We start from the raw sequence: 15000 nt of genomic DNA on the forward strand, positions 1-15000 counted from the left end.
CATCAAATCCCCAGCTTCCTAGCGTCTGCCTCGTTTCCCCGCCCGACACTTGCTGACCCCTCACACTTAGCTTCTCGCCTGTCCACCCGCCAAGCCTCAGCTCTCTGCATCACCGCCATCGACACCCTCGGGCACCTCTCTTTGAACAGAAGTCACCACCGACTCGCCCCTGCCCCTGCCCATTTCCAATCAGCTGCAAGGTGCAGTCTCTTCCGTCTTAACTCTGAAGCGGCCGTCGCCCACACCTCCTCCTGCGCCCGCTACAGCGGGCTGAGCCTAGGGGACCATCTCGGGCCGGGCCGCCCGCCAGCTTCGGCTGGCCTGTCCCTCCAGGCCCCTCCAGAGTGAATCACCCTGTGCACTGTGAGCTTTTTCACCGTGTGTGTCTTTAAATCTGGTCCAGAAACCCAGCACCCACGATGGACGGGGATGCTGGCTGCAGTGGGGGGAGGGGCAGGGACCGGCAGCTCGGTCTCTCTCATCCCCGGGCTCGGCAGGGCACAGGTGAGCACAGTGACTTCCGTTCATCGTCCAGGGGTCTCCCTCTCCCAGACAGAGTTACACACGGACCCCCTGCCCGGGGATCCGAATTCCGTCTGCACCGCAGTTGTGCTCACCAGGCTGCACGGCCTGGGCCGCGAGGGCTGCGTCCCCTTTGCCCAGCGCGGAGCTTCACGCGGAAGTGCCCGGTGTGTTTGCTGAGCTGAAATCAACTTACAAACCAGCGCATGTGGGAAAGTTCCAGACTGAGTTCTACATAAGAGAGATGTGGACAAAGTCACCCGTGTGATTTTGCTCAGCAACTGCAACAGTCTGGGCGAATTTTGAGATATTTCGAGAAAAGCTATCTAATAGTTTCCAACGGGAATGAATACACTCCAGGCGTTCAGCCGTGGCAGTGCGCAGGCCTCTGGTGGACTAAGCTGCGAGGCTGTGACAGCCGCCGCACTCACCGGAGGGACATTAGCATGCGTTTACATATAACATTCAGGTCACCTCCAGCTCCCAAACCCGCATACGCGGTAAATTTTTTGAGAAGGCAGTGGGACCCGTGGCAATGCCATTCAAACCCAATACTCAAAGCAAGATGCAGAAGCAAACCCCAAATCTGAACCAACTCATCCCTGCCCAGGTAGGACAGAGCCGGGCAGAGCTTTGGTAAGACACAAAACCACAGCCTCTGGCTGCTTCAGGCAGCAGAGCGGACCCCAAGTCCGTGGACCGGCCGTTTGTCTCCGCAGACAGTTACGGGGTGTGTGATGAGCCTCGCTGCCCTGGGCATTGGACGTTTGGCTTCCGGCTCCACTGCTGTGACGGCCGTGAAGGGGCTCGCTGTCCCCCGCGCACGCCCGCTGTCAGCGCTGCCAGGGCCCCCGCAGTCACGGCTGCTCTCCCCACTCGCCGGCCCAGTCCGAGAGTGCTCTGGTGGTCTCCACGCCAGAGGGGGCGGCGAGGGGCTCAGAGCCCCGGCACGAGGCGTGGGACCACACAGCTGCCGGCAGGCGCAAGCCACCCAGAGGGCCGGACCAGGCTCTCGCCACCCTTAAAGGCTCCGTGCCTTGGAGTTACAGCGGCTCCCCGGCCCTGACCGGCCCCCTGGGGGCTGCTGCTGGAGGCGGCCTCTCTCCCAGGGCCGGGCACCACGTCCGGCCACTGCACATCAGCTGTGTTGGCCTTCGCTCGGCTCCTGAGGGCGGGTGGCACGGGCACCTTTCTGTCCCTGCTCGTGTCCCACGGTGCTGCCGCCGCTGCTCCCGGTGTGCTGCTGACTGCCCCTCGCTCACCCTCACCCTCACCGTTCATTCTGACGGAATGTCCCTGAACACTGCTCGAGCCCTGCAGCTGGCCAATCCTCGATGCCAGCAGTGGTGGGTTCCGGGGCAACCAGTTCCCACGTCACTTTAGGCACGGCAGAATCGGCCTGTGTGAGGTTACTCTAGGATGACGAAGTGCTTGTCCTTGAGCGGGAATGGTCACGTCATGACAACAAAGAGAACAGAGACTCGGGGGACGCAGTGAAGGTGGGCGTGGTGGGGGAGAGAAGCACGGGGCGTCAGCAAAGCCCCCGCCACCCCGCGAGGGCCCGCGAAGGGGATCACGTGGGGCTGGGGTCACCGCTTCTACCCGCCACCTTCCAGGGACGTCCACCTTCCCGGCACTAGGCCAGGACCTGACGGGGCAGACAGGTGCCACCTCCATCCGGAGCCTTAGACTCAGGTCAGGAAATGTCAGAAGCACGGGCCCGTGACGCTTGGCCAAGTGGCTGCAGCCCCTGGGAGAAAGACTCATCACATCACGGGGTGTCACGCCGTTCGGCCCGGCCACATGATGCCTGTCACAGGCCCAAAGCCCGCGGCTTGGCCCGCACTCACTCACGCAGCAGCCGGTGGCTCTGCATACCGCGAGTCAGTGCCCGAGGGTCCTCTGAAGGGAAAGTCGGTGGGCGAAACTTACAGAAGGTGCGTAGACCGGGCAGAGCATGTTGACATAGAGGTGGCAGGCGTGCTAACGACACCTCTAAGAAACAAGTCAACTTAAATGGTATTGTTAAAATTATATGACAAACAGTAACTGTCAAATACCAGTTGATTATGGTAACACATTAGAAATACAAATTTAAAAACAATGTAATGTATGAGAAAGATACAATATAGTAACCAGCCAAAATTCTCTAGAGGCTGGCTGAAAGACACGAAACCAACAGAGTTCACGCCCGCCGGCCGGGAGCTGCCGCTGGCTGTGTGACGGCAGCCGGTGAGTTGGTGACACCTCCGAGCTATGAGATGGGGATGGCGAGGCCCACCTGGACGGCAGGATCGGGGCGAGCCGCCGTGCCCGACAGCTTCCACGGAAAACCCGCACGCAGCACCGCCGCTAAGACGGCGACCACGCTGGAGCTCGGGGACCAGGGCCCACGCGAGGACCGAGGAGCCCGACTGTGCCGTTGTCATTCTGCGTCAATGACCCCTCACCTCCGACCTTGCCATCCCGGAGAATGAGCTTCTACTGTATTTGGGCTCATAATTCTGGTCTATGTAAGAAAAAGCTTCCCAACAGCACATCTCAGCGCTTGGCTGCAAACCGCCGGCGCCGTGTTTCTGCGCGCCCTCCCAGGCCAGGGCCAGGCCCGCTCGCCAGGGCCGGGCAGCACGAGCCCCGGGCCTGGCTCCGGCGGGCGCTGGGCCCGAGGCCCCGCGGAGGGGTCTAGAGGCGCAGGGCACCCTGTGAGGACCGTGGGCCTCGCGCATCAGTCACGCTGGCAGCTGAGGCAGGGACGGGACTAAAACTCACGTGGCAGAATCGGAGGAACTGAATGACAGACCCGGCAGGTCGAGTCATTCCGCAGGCCAGAAAGCATGAGGCGTGGGGAGGCTACGGGTCTGCGCGGTCGCCCGGACCAGTGGAGCAGAGCAGGTGGGGGCCGAGGGAAGGGCAGGTGGCACACACTGTCTGCGCTCCAGAGAAATCTTTTAATTAAAAGGCTATTCCTCATACAGTTAAGAAAGTGTTAGTGTCACGGCTCCAGAGCGTGCGCCCGTGAGGCCTGCGACAGGGCGCAGGGACCAGGCTGCATTCGGCGGCCGCCGACCTGGAGCTGGGGAGACTCCGGCTCCGCCCCTGCCGCTCGCTGGGTGCCCCTTGTGCTGCGGCTCCAGGAATGCAGAACAGATCACTGTACACGTGGGACCAGCAGTCCAACGGGAGAGACAGAAGCCAATGCTAATGGCCTGTGTTTAAGGGGCCCGGGGGAGGGACACCCAGGCCAGAAAGCTGCTGGGGGGGGGGTGGCGGGGGAGTCGGGGACGCCTTCCGAGAGGAGGGTGATGAACCGGGGTCTTCGCGAGTAAGTCTCTGAGCCTCAGCTTTTTTATCTGTAGGACAGGGTCCTGAGGCGGGTGCTTTTAAAGTCCATTCCAACTCTGATGTTCTAGAATGTTTTTAAAAAGCATCCGGGCATTCAGTACCTCCCAGTAAAGGCCCTGCTCCTGGTGTCCGCAGAGAGAGGGCACCTCTGTCCCGAACTGCGCCCACACGAGGCATTTCTGCGCCATAGCATGCTGGCGACTGTCTGACACGTACACGTGCATGTCCACACGTGGTGGCGTGCGTCCAAAACAATACCCCGAAGTGTCCCGCTGGCCTTAGAAGGGCTGCATTCCCCGCCTCAGACACGGGTGCAGCTACGGCTGCTCAGTGTTCGAGGTGCTGTCCTTGGGGCGACTCCAGCTCCCCCGAATCGCCGGCACTGGCAGGACAAATGGACCCACATGTAACAGGCTGGGCGGAGGGATGGCCACGGAGGACAGGGCCCAGTCCAGTCCTAGCATTCTATGTGTGGTGGCCCTTTAAAAGGATCGGTGTCTGTCGTCGCTTTAAATAATTCGGTTCACAACAAGGACGCGGCGTTCCCATCCCACTACCCCCACCTCCATTTTGGGACGCAAGCCCCGTTATCACCGAACAGAGCGACATTCGCAGCAGGTACAACTGACAGACACATGGAGACTTGTTGGATCGGCGGCACTAATTGGATCTCTGTTCTTGCGAGGATGATGGCACAAGTAGGTGGTGTTTAAACATGTGAGTTCAGAACCCTGTTGATGGTCCATTTCCATGTAAATGAAGAGCGCCAGCAGCTCCAGCACGAGGCACGCGGTGACATACCACGGCCAGCCCCAGACCGAGGGAACGACGCCCTCAGCGAGGGATGGAGAAGGCACGCGAGGCACGGGCTTCCCCCTCCCGCAGTGGGACGCGGGCCAGCGGCCCCGCCAGCACTGAGGACAGGGAGCGCGCAGCTCTCCCGCGCGACGCAACGGCGCGAGGCGCAGCCTCATCCCTCACCGCGCGGACAGCGCAGTTCCGGGGCGGCTGCTCGCGGGCACCGCGGCCCTGCCGGCCCTCGGGGGGCTGCTGCAGCGGCCTGGGGAGCCGCGCGGGGAGGCTCCCTCCGAGCAGAGCGTGCGTGCGTGTGCATGTGCGTGCGTGTGCGTGTGCGTGCGTGCATGTGTGCATGTGCGTGCGTGTGCGTGAGTGTGCGTGTGCGTATGTGTGCATGTGCGTGCGTGTGTGCATGTGCGTGAGTGTGCGTGTGCGTGCGTGCATGTGTGTGAGTGTGCGTGTGTGTGCGTGCATGTGTGCATGTGTGTGAGTGTGCGTGTGCGTGCGTGCATGTGCGTGAGTGTGCGTGTGCGTGCGTGTATGTGTGCATGTGCGTGCGTGTGTGCATGTGCGTGAGTGTGCGTGTGCGTGCGTGCATGTGTGTGAGTGTGCGTGTGTGTGCGTGCATGTGTGCATGTGTGTGCGTGTGCATGCGCACATGCAGGGGCCGGGGGCGCCGGAACCCGTGCGCGCTCTGAACAACGCAGGTCCGCGTCCCGCCACCTGCCCTGGGTGCAGGAGGTCCGAGAAAACGCACCGTGCGCTGCGCGTGGACCCGCCTCCCGGCACGCGCCTCGGTTCCCTCACAGGAGAGCAGCCAGGGGTTCTCAGCAGGACCCTGACAGCTCACTGACCCCGTTTCCCGCCGACCGCTCACACAGTTGTACGCTGCGCGCAGGGACTCAGAGCGGCCCAGACAGCCCCATGTGTCCTGCCTTCGGCGCCTCTGCCCGTGCTGGGGGACCTCTGTGTCCCCTGCGTCCCTACATCTGGCTCTCTGGGACACCTCCCTTCTTTCCCGCGGACCGCCCCGCCATTCCGTCGGCCTGTCCCCGCACGTCGCCTGTGTGGGAGTGTCTGCGCCACAGGGCCGCGGCCCTCTGCGGTCTGTGTGGGACTCTCTGGGGGCCCCATGCAGGGGCCTGCGCGTGACTATGTGATGCCTAGACGCATGGCTTTAACCGTGACGCATGAGGGACGTCATTCCTACGGGATGAAACGCGTCCCAGGCGAGGGAGCGCCTCCGCCCCGTCACCGGAGTCCTTCCCTCTGCGGTGACCGTGGTGCCCCCCGACGTGCGAGGCACCGATGAGCATCAGCGTGGCATCCTGCTCTTCACACACGCGACGCGAACCCTGCGCGTGGTTCACGGTATGCGCGGGCCGCTTCGCACGGGCTCCCTCGCTCGTGCCCGCAAAGGCAGCATAACGGCTCAACCAGTGTCTTCCCGGCGAAGAGTTAGGCTGTCTCCACCCCTCTCGGGTCAACACGCCATGCTGACCCCCGACACGCCGAAAAGGAAACGGAGGCACTCAGAGGTCAGTCAGCTTGTGCCGGGTCTCGGAACCGGTCTGGGCAAGCCCGGGTTTGCGTCAACACTGTATATGTTATTCATCATTCTTTGGTAAATATCTATTAACCTCTAGTCACAAATTTTGCATCGGATTTAAACTGTTCGTGAAAGCTACCTATGCAATAAGGGATAATATGGTTTTTATCCCAATTAAAGCAGAGCATGCCCACAGGGCTAATGAAAATAATACACTTGAGGATACTTGTATTTCCTCCCCAAAATAAAAAAACAACGTATTGCCAATGTCCATTCTAGGACCTTCTGTGGAATATGGCTGCATGAACATTCTCCTTCAGGAGCAAGGAGAAAGATTATACATCACTAAATATTAATATTCTTTGGCTGACACATTGTACAAGTCTTAGGATACCGAATCGACTTTCCATTGTTCTGAATGAAATTTAAAAATTCAACACACTACCTTTGTATGACAGCACAACATTTGGCTAACTACACATAGGAGGGATTGTTGACAGCAGACAAATGGAAGATGTTACTAGTCATTTAAGCAGAATGTGCTTTTCCAAACATCAAACAATGGTAGATGTTTATAAATAAGATGGTGCACGATCTTTTTGTCCAATAAAAATTAAGACTCGGGGGGAGAACGTAAACTATTATTGGGAAGGAAGTACGGAAATGATGGTCAGCACTGAGCTTAAACCGTAATAAGATCTCCCAGCAAGGCCGGAGTCCACGGGTGGCTTGCCAGTCACAGATTTTTAGCGGATGATTATGTCTTTTATTTGCAGAGGGAATCTGCAGAGTCCCTGCTGCGTGGTACAGAGTTCCCAGGGCGCCATGCCGCAGGCACAGCACTGAGCCGAACGCAAGGCACTCAGCACCTGCTCGATAAGCGGTTCTGTTCTGTGCTTTTTGATAAATTTATGACGCGGAGTCTGATGCTCAGAGCAACTGGTACAGTGGCTCAAGGGTGACTTCAGCATGCTCCCCCATCATCCCCTTCCTCCTCTTCCAGCCCGAAACTACTAAAGCAGTTCTGACCAGGTCAGGAGCCGAGCCGGCTGCCCTAGAGACCACTGAGTTTCAATGTAGCTTTAGCGAAAGGCTGTGCTCCCCAGGCGTCCGGACTAGGAGGCACCCCAGCCCTATGGCAAGGGGAAAGAGTCAGCGGGGGCGTTTGGGCTCTGAAGTCCACGCACAGAAAACCCGCGTCACCCTGAAGCTTCCCGGATCTGCGGGACGGAGGCGGCACTGGGCCCCCACCGTCTCCCAGCCACCCACAGCGAGCACAGAGGATGCGCACACACGGCCAGGGCCCGCGCAGCACCTCCATCCCTGGCGGCAGGACGCTCACAGAGCAGAGAGAAGCTCCTCTCTGCGACCTCCTGACGTCTGCCTCCCAGGGGACCCCGACGTCTAAAGCCTGTTGTAATATACGGCCGTCCCTACATGCGAGTCCCTCCACGTGACCTGTGACCCACGTGACCTCGCCTGCATCCCAACGTCACTTCAGTCAAGACACCGCTGACAGAGATGATGGTCGTCTGTTGGAAAGAGTGAGACGTCATGATGTGTGACTTCTACCCCACTCTGGGGCAGGAGAACCGGGGTCAGCATTTGCACCCCTTTCCCAAAGACAGCAGTCCCAGGCTTTGACATCACAGGTCACGAAGGACGCGAACTTGTTTCCTAATCCAAACACCAGAAATATTGAAGCACGTTGTAAATAGCGTCACATTGTAAAATACATTGTTACGATGAAGGATGAGGAAAGCCGTAGCCATTACTGCTTAAGCAATATGAATAAATTACGATAAAAACAGTTGAAAGCCATTGTTTCATGAGTTAGAGATGACCTTGACAAAAATGGCTCAAAATTATTTGGATGTTTTCCGGAAAAAGGTGTATGTAAAGTTGTATTAGTAACATTGCACTATTAGGAAAAATGCTGTGATGTAGTGTCGATCTGGCAGTTTCGCAAATTCGTGGTGTGCATGTGTACACACGCACAATGTATATAACATGTTAACACACATCTACACATTTCTATTCACATATAATTTAATGTATTATATATAATCGATGTGTTTATCTATAAACGTATTTGCACACGTATTTGTACAGGTGTACCTTTATGGGCAACGCATTTACATTATGCACTTATAAATAAACCTCCCGCATCACCTGCACGCGCGAATACTGCGCGCTGTGGGTCCGAGTGGCCCCGAGCCAACCGCGAGGACGCGTGCCGCCCGCGTGGGGACACGGCGGAGGCCGCCCCGAAGCCGAGGGCATCGGCTCGGGAACGAAATCGCCTGCCTAGGTCTGAATCCCATCTGCGCCTCTTACTAACTGCGCCTGTCAGACCGATGACTCATCTTGTCTGCTCATCGGTTTCCTCTAATATAAATTATGGATGAGAATATGGATGGAAATGTGACCAGTCTCATCGGGCGTTTTGAGGACTAAATGGTATACGTAGACGGGCACGTTCCCAACCGAGCTTGGTGTGGTGGACACTCAACATGTAGCGACTATTATCGTTTGTCGTTTACCTTCTTTTCATGCAGTGCATCTCACTTGACCTTCATATAGCCCTTCTGTCCCTGTTTTATGCAGAAAGTAAGACTTTGATGGAATCCGCCCAAAGGCATACGAATGGTTGTGGCAGCAGAGGAAGGAGGAAGAACGTAATGGCCTTTGTTAGCTTTCTAGATAAATTTGTTTCGAAGGGTCGACAAGCGCAGATTTATGAAGCGGGAGCTATTTCAGCAGAGCCCGCCCTCTGGATCCATGGCACACTTTTCTTCAAAACAGTCGCCACTCAGAACACAATTCAGGAAGTTTTTTGGGAAACAGATATTGATTTTATTTTAAGTAAAGTCTTTAGCATGGAAATTGGATGCAGAGTGTGATTTTGTCTTCGGGCTCCAGTTCAGAGGAAATTGGATTTCCTAGAGAGCCAGCTGCAGAGAGCCACAGGTGCTCCCGGCTCGGCAATCATAGTGGCTAATTGGGACACGCAGGACAAAAAACTGTCCTAAATCTAAATCTTGTTCTATGGCACTTTTATTTCTCCCGGAAGAGTCAGACCCAGAGTCCTGGGTCTTACCGAGGCTGCTAAACGAAGCTGGCTGCTGTGACGGGCCACGTGACGCACGGGGGCCAGAGGGGAGCCACAGGGCAAGGCGGGCCTGGGCACGCGAAGGACGCAGGACTGGGCGGCGCCCACGGCGGCCGCTGGGCGATGGCTTCCGGCAGGACGCGCCCCTCCCCCGGTGCCTCTGGCTTCCAGGCGCGGTCTGGAGCCCGACCGACGCGGGAGCCGCCCTAGGAGCCTCGAGTCTGACCCGCTGCAGGAGGGCAGCAACGTGGGGACCCTGGCCGGCAGACGCAGGAACTCCGGGCGCCGGCGACAGGCTGGGCGGCGGGCAGAGGGGTGAGGGCCGGAGGGACAGCAGGCGCGGGGCCCTGCGGGGGCCGCTCTGCACGCCCCGTGTGCAGCAACGGCCCGCAGCACCAGCGCTGACCCTCCTGTGGACCGCGGGAGCCACACGGCGCACGTCACATCCCAGAACCCCAACCCCGAGTCGCCGGGTGAAGTCCTTCCCACATGCAGCCGTGCGCTCCGGCCCCAGGCAGCCATGGCGCGGCCCGACCTCCCGCCTCCGCGCGCTCTGTTTCCCTCCCACCGTGTGAGCCATCGCGGATTTATCCGTCGGGTGAACTAATCTTTCGAGACCCAGTTTTGGGGTCCCCTCCTCTGCAAAGACATCGTCGACCCCTCTGATCTCATCTGTGTCCTCCTAAGCCAGCTCACCAGGTGTCTGCTGATTCAGTGAGCAGTGGCTGAGTGCCCCACGGGGGACAGGGAGTGTGCACGGCTCCGGGCGAGACAGGGACGAGGCGTGACAGCACCGAGGAGGGCCCGGCGGGCCCCCACCTGTGCCCGGCGGGCCCCCCACCTGTGCCCGGCGGGCCCCCGCACCTGTGCCCGGCGGGCCCCGCACCTGTGCCCGGCGGGGCCCCCACCTGTGCCCGGCGGGGCCCCGCACCTATGCCTGGCGGGCCCCCGCACCTGTGCCCGGCGGGCCCCGCACCTGTGCTGTTCGCTGGTGAATTCCCTGAGGGCAGTGACCATGTCTGTCGCGTTAGCTTGCACACCTCCAAGACCAGCAGAGTTTCTAGCACTAAACGCATACTCAATGGTGTCGAATGAATGAGAAACTAACAAAAAAATGATTAATACACAATTGTTCCTTGGTATCTGTGACAGGAAAAGGTAGTTGTGATCAAAGCCTGTTCTCACAGTTTTTTGTTACATCTTTCTCTATTAACTTCTGAATACCTTTATCCCGCTGGGAGGTAACTCGCAGCAGCAAGTGGAATCCGAAGGCTCCTTGGAGTAGTTGGCGGCAAAGTTGGATCCCTGAACAGAATTCCTCCGTATCCTGTGCAAGACCACCCGCACCTGCTGAGGCATCAGTGACTCTCCACGCCACGAACGCCAACCATGACTCTCCACGCCACTCTCCACGCCACTAATGCCAACCATGATTCTCCACGCCACCAACACTGACCGGTCCCAGGTGATGCCCCCAAGATCTGAGTTTCCCATCTCATCATTTCTCTTCAGAAACAATGAACTCCTGCACACCACAGAGCTCACCCTGATGGCAGAGATTGTGTGAAATGGTACCTGACACAGGTGCCTTTCTGCTAAGGGATCGTTGCTGGAGAATAAAAACCTTCAAAAGGTTGAGTTTTAAGAAATTAAAAAAAAAAACTGTATCTTCATCCTCAGTGGAGATTTTATAAAACACTGTCCTATATGATTGCTTATTGTTCATCAGAACAGGCTCAGAAAAAAAAAAACTATAATAAAATTTGAATTTTTTTAAACCAAAAAAAAGAATTAGTTAAGGTATGGTCCATGTTCAAATTGGATGAGAAATTCACTACTATAAAGTATAAAAACCTCTATTTCTGTTTCATTAAGAAACTTAGCCATGTGACCTATAGATTCAATCCAATCCCAATCCAAATCCCAATGTCAACCCTGCAGAAACAGAAAGATTCGTCCTAAAAATCATATGGAATCTCAAGGCCAAAACAGTCTTGAAGAAGAACAAAGTTAGAGGTCTCATACTTCCTAGTTTCAAAATTTACAACAAAGCTGTGGTAATCAGAACAGCATGGCACCAGCATAAAGACAGACACACAGACAAAACTCAGAACAGAGAATCCACAAAGACGGCCTCACGGGTACGGCCGAGTGTTTCCCACATGGAAGCCTAGTCCATTCAGGGGGAAAGAACCGTCTTCTCAACAATGGTGGTGGAAAATGGGTCTCTACGTACAAAAGAATGAGGATGGACCCTTATTACACCACATAAAATATCAAAACTAAAAATTAACTCAAAATGGGCCATCTCTAAATATAAGAGTTAAAACTATAGAACTCTTAGAAGAAAATATAGAGGAAATCTTCATGGCCTTGGATTTGGCAGTGATACGGCACGAAAGCACAGGCAACAAAAGGAAAATAAATTGAACTTCATCAAAATCAAAACTGTTGTGCATCGAAGGACACTTCCAATTGAAAAGGCAAACCATGGAGTGGGAGGAAATATTTGCAAGTCATATATCTGACAATATCCAGGATACATAAACAAGCCCTGTAACTCACCAGCAACAAAACTACTTAATTAAGGCAAAAGACTTGACCAGACATTTATCCAAAGAAGACATACACGCGGTCAAAAAGCATTTGAAAAGATGGTTGACGTCACCGATCGCGAGGGCAATGCAATCAGAACCCCATGAGATGCCATTGCATACCCATTAGGATGGCTATCATGGAAAACAAAATGAAAAAAAAAACAGAAACAGAGAGCGACAAGTGCTGGTGACGACGAGAAGAAATGGGAACCCCGCGCCGGAGAGGCACAGCAGTGCAGGTGCTATGGCACGCAGGACGGCAGTTTCTCAAAAAATTAAAAGTGGAACCAGCGTGCGATCCAGCAAGCCCACTTCCGGCCGTACGCTCGGCAGCACCGGGAGCAGGGCTCGACCGCGCGTCCGCACGCCCGTGTGCCGGCGGCGCCGCTCACAGGAGCCGGAAGGCGGAAGCGCGGACGGGCGAACGGACACGCGGAGCATGCTCTACGCGGGCGATGAAATGTCGTTCAGCCCGAAAGAGGAGGGAATTTCAGACACGCTCCAGCGGGCGAGAACCCTGACAGCACGGCGGGATGAGATGAGCCCGTCACAGACACTGCGTGACCAGTCACAGGGGGAACCGGGGCGGCCAGACGCACAGCGACAGAACGTGCCGCGGCGGCTGCTCGCGACGGCTTAGTGGGGAGAATGAGCTCGGGAAGGTGACGACTGTTTTGGAGGTGACGGTGGTGACGGCCGTGCAAGTGAACCTAATGCCATCGAACCATACAAGTAAAAATAGTTAAAACAGCAAATTTTATGTTACACATATTTTACTACAACTTAACGAATTCTTTAAAAAGGAGCCTCACAATCACCTGACAAAGAGCATGGCCTGGGGGGCGGGAGGCCTATCAGCCGGGCCTGGCAGCAGCCTGGGAGGACCTCGGGCCATGCGAATGGAGCCCTGATTAAAGGCCTGCTTAATTTCTTTAAAAAGAGAATGTCCCTGAATAGAACTGTGTGTGGAGAGGGATCTGGCTTTGAAGGGCATTCCGCAAAGCAGCGCCCGTACCGCTGCCGCCGAGGGCAAGCGGGCCTGGTGACGCGGCTTTGAAATTAGCTTTCGGTTATGTGAGTGGAGAACAGAAGGCTACCTGAGTCTCTGTTCCCCAACACGTTATAAAATCTGACGTTACACTGAGATTCTTTTAATTAAAATTAAAGGACATTGCACTCTTTCGCAAATAAAACACCCGCCATTCACAATCCCATCTTTACGCTTTTTCGAAGGTATTTTAAGGCACACGTACGAGGCATCGGCTGCATGGAAGCCTGACGCAGGCGGAGTCATTACCTTCACGTGTCTCCCCAGGCAGCCATGTGTCTGCGGGACCGACCAGAACCTCTCTTGACAGAGTGTTGCTGATAATTTGAGAGATGCGAACACTTGATCAGATTCGAAGACTACATTTTTTCCCTCTTCCGCCAGATGTGGGTCACTCTAGAGAAAAATAAAACGGCAGAAAAATGAGGTTGCTATTCATAAGGCAACAAAATTCCTACCTAAGGGTGTGCTGATCAGGGAGATTTGCACTTGAAGGAGGCAGGGTAATAATAACCAGGAAGTGCCCAGACGCAGACAGATGCCACAGGGAGGGCCACGGGGACAACCGCTCCACACCACAACCAATTACCTTCTGATAAATGATGCGCTCTAGAAAATTCCTTGAGAAAGCTACATAACTGCCTGTGATGTAAAAATTACACCAACTGTAAACATCATATTCTTATAAAACTAAGTGTAAGAGTTATTTTTGCGATTGAGTCTAAAAAGTATTAAGGCAGCATGTAACATTTAGAAGCCAATTAGAGAAGTGTGTGTGTGTGTGTGTGTGTGTGTGTGTGTATCTACATAAATACATGGCTTTTCTCATCAGCAGGTTGTCATATGTGTTTTTATTTTTGTCCTTCTCTGCTCAAAAGACAGTAAATACGCTACAGTCCTTTCTATCTAAAAGACTTTATAAGAGCATATTGCTAATTAAAAAAGAAAACGAAATACAACCTCTTAAATAATAAATTTTGATTTGTTGTAACTATAAAGGCACATCCAAGTATAGCGTTTAAAATGAGTCTAATGCATAATTTCTATGATTAATATTTATATAGTAGGCATGGTCATTTTGAATACATTCTGAGATATTACTTACTAAATTGGCTAAAAATGGTTTGGATAGTATTCAATATAGTGGTTTTATGAAAACGTATGTTAATTCCCACTATATGGAGAACATCAAATAGACAAATTAAATAAATAAATCTCATTAATGAGCCAACATAAAGCAAAGCCACTGAATGAGTGAGAGTCAGGACATCGGATGCTAAAGACGGAGCCACCCCACCTGGTGGACTGCCAACGCTGTTAAAACACGCGCACTTCAGCACAATATTATTACATTAATTCACACAAAGTCGTGCTCGTCTGGTAATCCTAGAAATTCACCCCTGTCACTTGAAGCGCTTTGTAATGCTCTTCAGATTAATCACGTGGGGCGTCATCATTTTGGGGAACCCTCGTGGATCTCAGAAGGTGGCAAAGAAGAAGCCCCAGAAACTCCACGCCGACCCGAGGGGCAGCCTGGTGTCCTGACAGCACACACATCTAAAAACAGTCAGGTTTTCTGTTAAAGTGACAAGTATGTACAAAATAGAACTCTGGACGAGATGACAGGTGTCATCTGGCACGTGCTCTGTGGCCCACGCACACGCTGCCAGCTCCGGGGGCTGAAACGCCCTTCTCACCTCCCACGTGGAACACTGCGCCCTGCTCAGCTTCTCATGGCGGCTGCTCCTCCAAATGTCACCATCTCTGTCCTCCCATCCTCGGGTGACAAGGTGACTGTTCCTTTCCTGGTGTTCCTGAACCTAAAGACGCTGTGGCACACCCGCAAACTCAAGACACCGGCCCCCTGGCGGGCGAAGGGGCGCTGGTTAGGGTGCAGCTGCGCCTCTGCCCCCCGGTGCACCCCGCCGGAGTCATTTACGTGGAAACTGACAGATGTACGCCGGGCTAGACGCCCTCGAAGGGGCTTGACGCGTCTTACTAAACGTGCGCATATATTCTGACTTAAAACAAT

The 15000-nt window shown here is 54.8% G+C and overlaps 1 protein-coding gene across 9 annotated transcripts in view; it reads right to left on the reverse strand.

The window, feature by feature from the left end:
• Positions 1 to 15000, reverse strand: part of MYT1L (myelin transcription factor 1 like) — a 293631-nt gene that overhangs the window by 113866 nt on the left and 164765 nt on the right. For 8 of the 9 annotated variants that reach the window (XM_036224409.1, XM_036224413.1, XM_036224412.1 and 5 more), the window contains exon 4: positions 13218 to 13364. The exons of the other annotated variant lie outside the window; for it this stretch is intronic. The gene's annotated coding sequence lies outside the window, so the exon portion shown is untranslated. The remainder of the gene's footprint in view (positions 1 to 13217; positions 13365 to 15000) is intronic. 9 annotated transcript variants of the gene reach the window in all.

This window comes from Rousettus aegyptiacus, unplaced genomic scaffold (genome assembly GCF_014176215.1).
Source record: "Rousettus aegyptiacus isolate mRouAeg1 unplaced genomic scaffold, mRouAeg1.p scaffold_m13_p_7, whole genome shotgun sequence".
Lineage (NCBI taxonomy): Eukaryota > Metazoa > Chordata > Mammalia > Chiroptera > Pteropodidae > Rousettus > Rousettus aegyptiacus.